Source organism: Lactuca sativa, chromosome 1, assembly GCF_002870075.4.
Source record: "Lactuca sativa cultivar Salinas chromosome 1, Lsat_Salinas_v11, whole genome shotgun sequence".
NCBI lineage: Eukaryota > Viridiplantae > Streptophyta > Magnoliopsida > Asterales > Asteraceae > Lactuca > Lactuca sativa.
In genome coordinates this window covers 222317911-222327159 of record NC_056623.2, presented here as the reverse complement: position 1 = coordinate 222327159, position 9249 = coordinate 222317911, and positions in this window count along the sequence as shown.

Here is a 9249-nt window from a genome sequence, read left to right as displayed (position 1 = left end):
AGAATGCACTTAGAGGATGAATTGTGATAAGGTCTGTTAATCATTAAAATGATAACATGATACTAAATTACTCTCCCATCTTTTCAGATTTGAGAAACTTTTATCTTTCTGCCTAAGTTGATTCTTCTTATTCGCTCTGCCATACATTGGAACGTTTTCCAATGTCTCAGAGTTACACTTAAGCTTGTAAGTATAACCATATTTACTGAGCTTTAGTAAATTATGATGGATAATTTTATCTATCTTTTGTGGTGGACTTAGCCAGTGCACAAGAATGTGTACTCGATCCCTTAGTCCTTTACATGACTTACACATCCATGTGAACAAATAATTAGTCTTATTTTTCCAATACTTGAAAGTTCTCATTCATCATGTTATACAACTTGCATGATTATAAGTTTCTATCGAACTGAAACTTGGGTGACGAGAATCTTTCCGTATTTGGTAAATTTAGACATTACCACAAATGAAAGAATTAAATTCATATTTCCACTCTTGCTTTTAATGGAATCATATAAGCAACAATTTTCCACAAACGCCATTGTAAGGATACATAAAATAAATAAAATCAAAAATTTCCTTTTATTTTAAAACTTTGCGGAAGAACTTATCCTTACAATCCATATGAAAACTTGTTGTTATCTATTCCTAAGCAAAATCTCATAACTCCTAAGAAGTAGCTCAAGAATCCGATCTTCAAACTATGCGATAGAAATCCATCTACGCGATCAAATTCAACATATTCTTTCTTTAAGTTTCTTCAGTTCTCTTTGATTCTTAAAACATCAACATGTGACCCAATCACATCATGTATCAAGAATCTCATAATAGAAACTTAGCAGAGTTAGATAGTGGACTTTACCTGAAGTAGAGTCAAACTTATTGACTTTAACCTCCTTAGGTAAATTTGGCAGCTTTGCAACTAATGCCCCTTCCTTTGGCAATATAAACATATGGACCCTTTGGTAATGGTACACGGGACTATCACAAACTTAGCTTTTCTCTTTACCATTTGGTCAACCGAGTTGACTATGGCCGATCCCTTTCCATTGGGAAGAAAGAGCTTTACTGGATATCCAATGTCATCATTGTCAATTTCCATAAAGTCTTAGGATGTTGATCTTAGCAAATACATAAGATCATTAAGGGTCTTGTCATAGTCTGTTTCATAGGAGTCCCAAAGGAGCTCACTATGTGACTTAGAAAGTGATTGAACCACCAACTTTCTCAAGACTTTGACACCCAGCTCTCCCGGCTTGTCAATATGTGACCACGTCTCCAAGATGTGATCACACCTAGACCTTGCCTTGCCAATAGGGCTTGAGTGACCTTGAACTTGTGGGTTAGGGAGAATAGTTGGAGGAGGTGAAAGAAGTATGATTTCCATGGGAGATCATCTTCATTTAGGAAAGCTTGTTCCAAGAGATTTGGAAAGATCATAAATGTCTAAACCAGACATCTTTTGGGAGATATTCAAGATAGTTGATCTAAAGTCCTTAATATGACACCCAATATGAAATATTAAGGCTAGGACCCAACAATCTATTTTATTACTTAGAAGAGGGATGCCATAATCCAAGCAATAAAATATATGAAGGTAGGTGAATGACGATTCACTAATTTCCACCAAGATAAACGAAATGTGTTATTAGGTTTTAATTTGATTTGAAACTCCTAGATTTTTTGAGATTCATTGAGCTGTTCAATGGCATGTTTCAATCTCGAGTGTGCCCTTCAAGTTTTGTGATTGGGATGCCGAGGATCAAAAAACAAGGTGTGAAGTAACCATGCAAATTACTTGGTACCCATAAGTGTTTACCCCTCAATCGATGTGCTGGTTAACCACACACGCTCCATCGATACTATGATAAACATTAAGTTACCCTTTGCCTACCATGTTAAATACGAGTTAGTGTGTCGGTTAACCACACACGCTCCACTAACCGACTTAAACAAAGTGCAAAGTGTAATTTTATGGATTAGCACATTATTCACATTTTCCTAAGTAACTAAGATTGGGTATTAATAAAAGGTTTAGTTACTTAGTATTTATCGTTAATACTTTTAATGAAGGGAGAATTATAGTCCTGTCAAACCCGTTCGGCTAAGGACCCTCCACCGGTCTAGGAAGCGGTGGGTGAGAGTGGACACCCATTAAACTGCCATTTTATAGGCAGTAACCTTATACCCCCCTTATAGACCGGCTTCGTGAATGAGGCCTACTAATGGTAAGACTGACTTTACTCTTATACATATATATAAATATTATTAACTTATAATATTATAAAGTATAAGGGTTGAATTTTAACTTTTAAAATTCTAAGGGCTAATTTGGAATTAAAGTATTCATAAGAGAAAACTTTTCACATTCCAAAACTTGAGGGCAAGTTTTGAAACTATTCAAAACTAATTAATTCCATAACTTATGTGTTTAAAGTAGTTTTAATTAAAAAAAAACTCTTCAAGTTCCATAACTTGAGGACAAGTTATGGAAGACTTTAAATTATTAAAGAATGTAACTTTTTCTTTATTTTGTAACTTATGGAATTAGTTAAGGTTACATATTTTATTACTTAATGAAGTGACTCTTGAACCTCTATAACTTGAGGACAAGACTTTTCATTTTTTTTGTAACCTTTGCCAACTTTTATGAGTTTTATGAAACTTAAATGTGACTTTTCATATAACTTGAGGACAAGTTACAAAACACATTTTAGAATCAACTCTTAGATTAATTTGGATTGAAAACAATAATTTCACATCACTTTCTATTAATCTAAGCAACTCATAAGAACAAGATAATTCAAATCAAACTTTTTCATATAATTAGCCTAATCACTAAACTAATTCAAAACATGAATCTATTGAAAATTATCTTTGAAATTGGATTAGCATGAACATTACCACATCAAAAACAAGTTTATAAGTTCAAAAACTACTTAGGGTAATGTTCCTAGTCCATTTCTAGCCAAAAAAAGTCGAATTTATGTTGTCTGGGGGTCCAACTCGTCGAGTGCACGAACCAACTCGGCGAGTTGGATGCTTTTTGCCTTGGACTCGGCGAGTCCATTCATGGACTCGGCGAGTGTGCTGGGCAGACAGCATCAAAACTCAATTTTTCAGCTACTTATGCAAGTATAACAAGAAAACAAGCCTAAGCTCTGATACCACTGTTGGTTTTTGAGCATTCTAACACTCCTAAGTGTACATGCAACCCTAAATACCTTGGATCTATGTTTTCTCTGTTATATATACAAATATGAACATCCAAGGTATTATCATAATCTAGCATACAAAACAATGAATATAACAAGATAGAATACATACCTCTTTGATGTAGAATGTCTTCATGAAGCTTTAGTGCCTAGTGCCTCAAGTGTGACACCTCAAATGGTTCACACAACATCAATTGCTTTTGGAATAACATTGAGATAAATGTACACTTCATGAAAATCGGCTAGCCCTCTCTAGAATGATACTAGTGCCCATTTTGGTCAAGAATAAGATGCATATATAGTTAGGGTTACACCATGTAAACCCTAATTGACATGGCCTTTTATTTCCATGATCCATGGGTACAAAAACACCATGGAACATCCATGAAGCATCATATGGTTTTAGCCCAACTAGATAATCCATGGAGCATTAGCCCACTATATAAGTATGGATGATTTACACAATCAACCCATATATTTAATTAGTCTTCTTTTGATCACTTAATTAGTCCTAGATTAATTCTTGATCAATACTAATTAAATAATCTTATTAATATATTAGAACTTATAATATATTAACCAACCTTAAGTGTTATTTCTCTCATTTTAGTCTATCCAAATGCATGATGCCATGCAACTGAAATGGACCATGCCGGGTCGGGTCAAGTCTTACCAATTATAGTTATGGACTTAGACATTAATCCAACAATTAATATATTAGAACTTATAATATATTAACAAACCTTAAGTGTTATTTCTCTCATTATACTCTATCCAAATGCTTGATGCCATGCGACCCAAATAGACCATGCCGGATCAGGTCAAGTCTTACCAATTATATTTATGGACTTAGACTTTAATCCAACAGTCTCCCACTTGGATAAGTCTAAAACTATTATTGTGTATGACTTCAAGAATCGACTGGCAATCGTAGCTCTCAAAAGCTTCTGTCGAACTCTGACCTTGTCGATGAAATCTGACCTTTGTCAATGACTTGTCCATTAGATAAGTGATCATATATTCCTCCATTCTAGATATCATATGGAGTGAGAAATGGATTAAAATCATTCTCTCTGTCCATTTGTTGCTTCTCGATTTCTGATTCATGATGACTGACTGATTGAACAAATCAAATCAGTCATGGCTTGGCCAAGCACTCACATGTATTATCATTAAATCATCGAGGGGCCCACATATATCACTTTTATCCCGAAGGTAAAAGGAATGGATAAACTTCGACTCATATGGCTTGTTCTACTACTTGTTTAATCTTACACAATGGCACGTTTTATAACACCGAGTTACCGAATGCGTTTTCGTGCAATCAATGTACATCCAACTCATAGTAACAACTTATATCTCTAGATTTGAAGAATATAAGATATTATCGTCTCATGATCACTCGTGATAAAATCCATGAAGTGATTCCAATGAGCGCGGGTTGAATCCAATACTCAGAACTTATGAGCACTCATGAGTGTTGTAGCCCAACTTGGACCTCTACAAGCCAACCCATGACAATCTTGATTCATATCTACTTCCAACATATGACCGACTATGGATGGTTTGAATAACTTAGTCATTCCGGAAGAATAACCTAGTTTATTCTGGAAGTCAAAACATGCAAAATGAAACACAAAAATAATTGAATCTAATATGGTATCAAAACCTATGAACATAAATAAAACACCATTTATTTATCACCATATGATTAGACATTATTCATTATATACTGTTTCAGCTATCAACTTTATTCTTGAATTAAAACAATAGTTGTCCCATGCTCCGAGCATGTACACTATGTTTTTCTAAACAATAGCTTTGCCATACACCAAGTATGTGTTGGATTAGTGTCTAAGTCCATAACTATTTTGGTATGTACTTGACCCGATGGTGCATGGTCCTTTTGGGTTGCCTTCACCAAAGCAACTTGATAGGATGAATTATGGAGAGAAAGGATTAAATATGATTTATTAATATATTATGAGAATAATATATTAAAGGAGAAATCATATTGTTTAATTAATATTAGTCAAGAATTAATAAGAATTAAGTTTGTGACTAAAAGAGATTAATTAAACTTAAGGGACTAGAATTGTAATTATAAGATAATTGCAAATGGGCTATGGATTGCCTTATATTATAAGGTTGGACGAATTCTATGGGGAAACCCATTTGAAATCGTCCAAGGCCTTTAAGGAAAGGAGTCCATGGGTTGCTTAGGGCTTAAGCATCCAAATTAGGGTTACCTTGTTAGATAACCCTAATAGCCTCACTATATATAGAGCCCTTATGCCCCAAAAACGTGGACAAGCTTCTTTCTAGGGTTTCCACACGTTTTGGGCAGCCTCCTTCTCTTCTCCTCTTCGTCCTCTTGCTCTTGGTGTTTGTGAACCATTAGAGGAGTGACATTTGTGACTCTAAGCTTTCTAAAGTCAATACAAGAAGGATTTGAGATTGTTATTGCTACATAACAATCAAGGTATGATCTAAACCCTTATTTATATGTTATCTTGATTATCATATGCTAGATCTAGGGTTTATAGTCTTGGATAAATTGCATGTACAATAGAGAAACCTAGATCCAACCATTAGGGTTTGTATGAGCACATAGGATGTTCTTATGACTAAAACCCATCAGTGGTATCAGAGCCTTGATTGATTTCTATTGTATTGATGCCTTGTATGTTTGCTCAAGTTGAAAAATTCGATTTTTGTGAATCTGTCTGATGGACTCGGCGAGTCCATTGGGGTACTCGGCGAGTCCAAGCGTCAGAAAGAGAAAATATCGGGATTTCTTGTTGTTTATCTTTGAGATACTTGCCTTTAGCATATTAGATCAATATAAATCCGATTTTATGATATATATGAGTATATTCTTGATCTAATTGAAGATATTTATCAATTAATAAAATATTTATTTCCTTATGTGATAATTGAGTAATTATTTTGATTAAATTGGTAAATTGTTTTGCAAGAAATTATTAAATAAATCAAATATGGATAATTATGTGATTAAATGTTAATTTAGATTATTTGTTATTTGATCCCAAATGTTTTGAAATGTTTCAAAACTTGCCCTCAAGTTTTGGAATTTAAAAGTTGATTAAAAGTTTAATTTAGGAATGTTAAATTCTAAAACCCTGGTATTGTTTTGAAAAGTTCAAATCACACCCTTATGGTTTTATTAATTAATTAAGGTGTATACTTAGAAGAGGTTTAATAAATCCATAAAAGTTTAGGTTCACAATTTAATTGAATTAAAAGTATAATTGTTAAATTTGACCTCCTAGTATTTTAAAAGTGTAAAATACACCCTATACTATATATATAACATTAAAAGTCTAACATTATATATATGTATGAGTAAAGTTATTCTTACCGTTAGTAGGCCTCATTCACGAATTTGGTCTATAAGGAGTGTTTAAGGAAATTGCCTATAAAATGACGATTGAATGGGTATCCACTCTTACCCACCGCACTCTTGACTAGTGGAGGGTTGTTAGCCGACTGTGTAGGATAGGACAAAACCTTCCATTATAAGTATAATGAAGTACAAAAGTAACTAAATGTTTTACAAATTCCCAATCTTAGTTACTTAGGAAAAAGTGAATTGATGCAATTCCATGAAATTACACTTTGTACCCTTGCGAAGACGTTAGTGGAGCGTGTGTGGTTAACCAGCACACTAAATGCTTCTAAGCAAAGGTAGCAAAGGGTGACTCAATGTTTTTCATAGTTCGGTGGAGCGTGTGTGGTTTACTGGCACATCGAATAGGTGACCGTAACATGTGAGGGCACCATCTAAGTTTGCATGGTTATTCACACCCGCTTTGTGATCCTCGGCATCCCAGTCACAAACTAGAGGGGCATATCGAGATTTAAACATGCCATTGAAATGTTCAATGAATCTCAAAGAATCTGGGAGTTTTCATAGATTTAAAACTTAATTTTTTTTTCGTTTTTCATGGTGGAAATTAGTGAATCGTCATTCACTTACCTTCAAATATCCTGCAACTAGATTACGACATCCCTTTTCTAGGTTGTAGCGTATTGTGTTGGGTCCTAGCCTTAGTATCTCATTTGGGTGATTTACTAAGGACTCAATCAATCAACTAACTTGAATTCGTTTTCTCCCGTTTTGTAGATGTCAAAGTACGAAAACTATGGTCTTCCCAAATCCCGTGGAACAAGCATTCCACATGAAGATGATATTCCACGATTCAATCGAGGAACAAGAAATCATACTTCACTTCCTCCACCTCCTCCAATTATTCTCCCTGACCCACAAGTTCGAAGGCATGAAAAGTTCAAGCTCACTCAAGCCCTTTTGGCAAGTAAAAATAAAGAAGGAAAGTTGGTGTGTGCACACGTCCTAGGGATGGAGTCACACATTGATAGGTTAAGAATGTTGGGATCCGTTGTCTGTGACGAGATGGCTATTGACTGGGTTCTTCAGTCACTTCCTAACTCGTATAGTCAGTTCGTAAGAGAGTACTATATGATGAACCACGACGTGACCCTTATAGATGTCACTTATATGCTTATTGCTGCTGAATCAGCAATGGTTTGACGCAATGGAAAAGCAAAGTTGATTGGTGAATCTACCTTTCAAACCTCTATGGATATAGGCAATGGCAACGAAAGACATGCTATTATCGAAAAGTTTGATCAAGAGAAAGGCAATGTCTGAAGTAGTTCCATGTCCTGTTCCAAAAGAGTCAATTTGCTCTTATTGCCAAGAGAAGGGGCATTGGAGACGAAGCTTCCCTATTTACCTAAGAGATCTAAGAGATGGGAGAGTCAAAACGCATGGCTCTGCTTTAGGTAAAATCCATTGACTAACTCTTTTAAGCTTCTATTCTAGATTCTTAATACATAATGTGATAAGATTACAATTGATGTTTTGTAGGATCGAAGAAAAGAAAGGAAGCTTAAGGGAAGAAGTGAGCAGAATCTAACCGTGAAGGAATGGATTTCAATCGCATTACTTGAAGATTAGGTTCTTAAGCTACTACTTAGAGTTAGAATTAGAAATATGTATTAGCATAGTGATGTTTTGGATGTTTCTAATATTAGCAATAATGGATTTGATTCTTAATTATGTTGTTTGTGGAAATGTCAAGAATTTACCAAATAGGGAGAGTTTCTCATCGCCTAAGTTTCAGTTGGACAGAAACTTGGAATCATGCAACTTGGTTGCACGGTGAATGAGAAATTTCATATTTGGAAATTAGACTGATTCATTGACAAAGTGTCAAGTGAAGGACTAGGAGATCGAGTACACAAAGTTGTGTGTTGATCAAAGTCCACCATAAGAGTAACAAAGATATTCGTCATGATTTACTAAAGGTTTATTAAATATGATTATACTTATAAGATTAAGTGTAATTCTGAATTGATTGAAAAAGTTTAAATCAATAGCAGAACGAATAAGAAGAATCAAATAGGCAGAAAGATAAAAGTTTCTCCATTCTAAGAAGAAGGGAGAGTACCTTTTATGCTTTATGATAGGTCTTAATGATTAAGAACCATATCTCAATTGATCCTCTAAGTGAGTCTTAGTATAATTATATGTCTAAGAAGAGGAATCAAGAACTGAAGAAATGGTTAAATCAAGAAGTCAGTCATACTTCGTTCCAAAACAAGTCTTAGAGTTAAGATTGTGAAATTGAGTGATAAGTATTAAGAAGGTTTATTACATTCATCAAATGTGGAAAGTTGTGATGTCTTGGATAAGACAAAGACCAACTAGGACCAATTTATGAAGTGTTTTGATAAAAACTACACTAACTCTTGAATATTTGTTTGTCAAGAAATGTTTATTGACAAAGGAATCTTATATGTCAAGGAGTTAGTGGGAGTCTTAATGGTCTTGAAAGGTTTCAAGAACAAATCAAAATAAACCTTATCGATCATCACTAGCACACGATTCGAGGTTTACAACCTATCGTGTTGACACTATTTTGTTTCTGTGCCATTCCAATTGAGTGAATTATGCATGTGAGTTCTATGAGTTCTCATTTGAATGTAT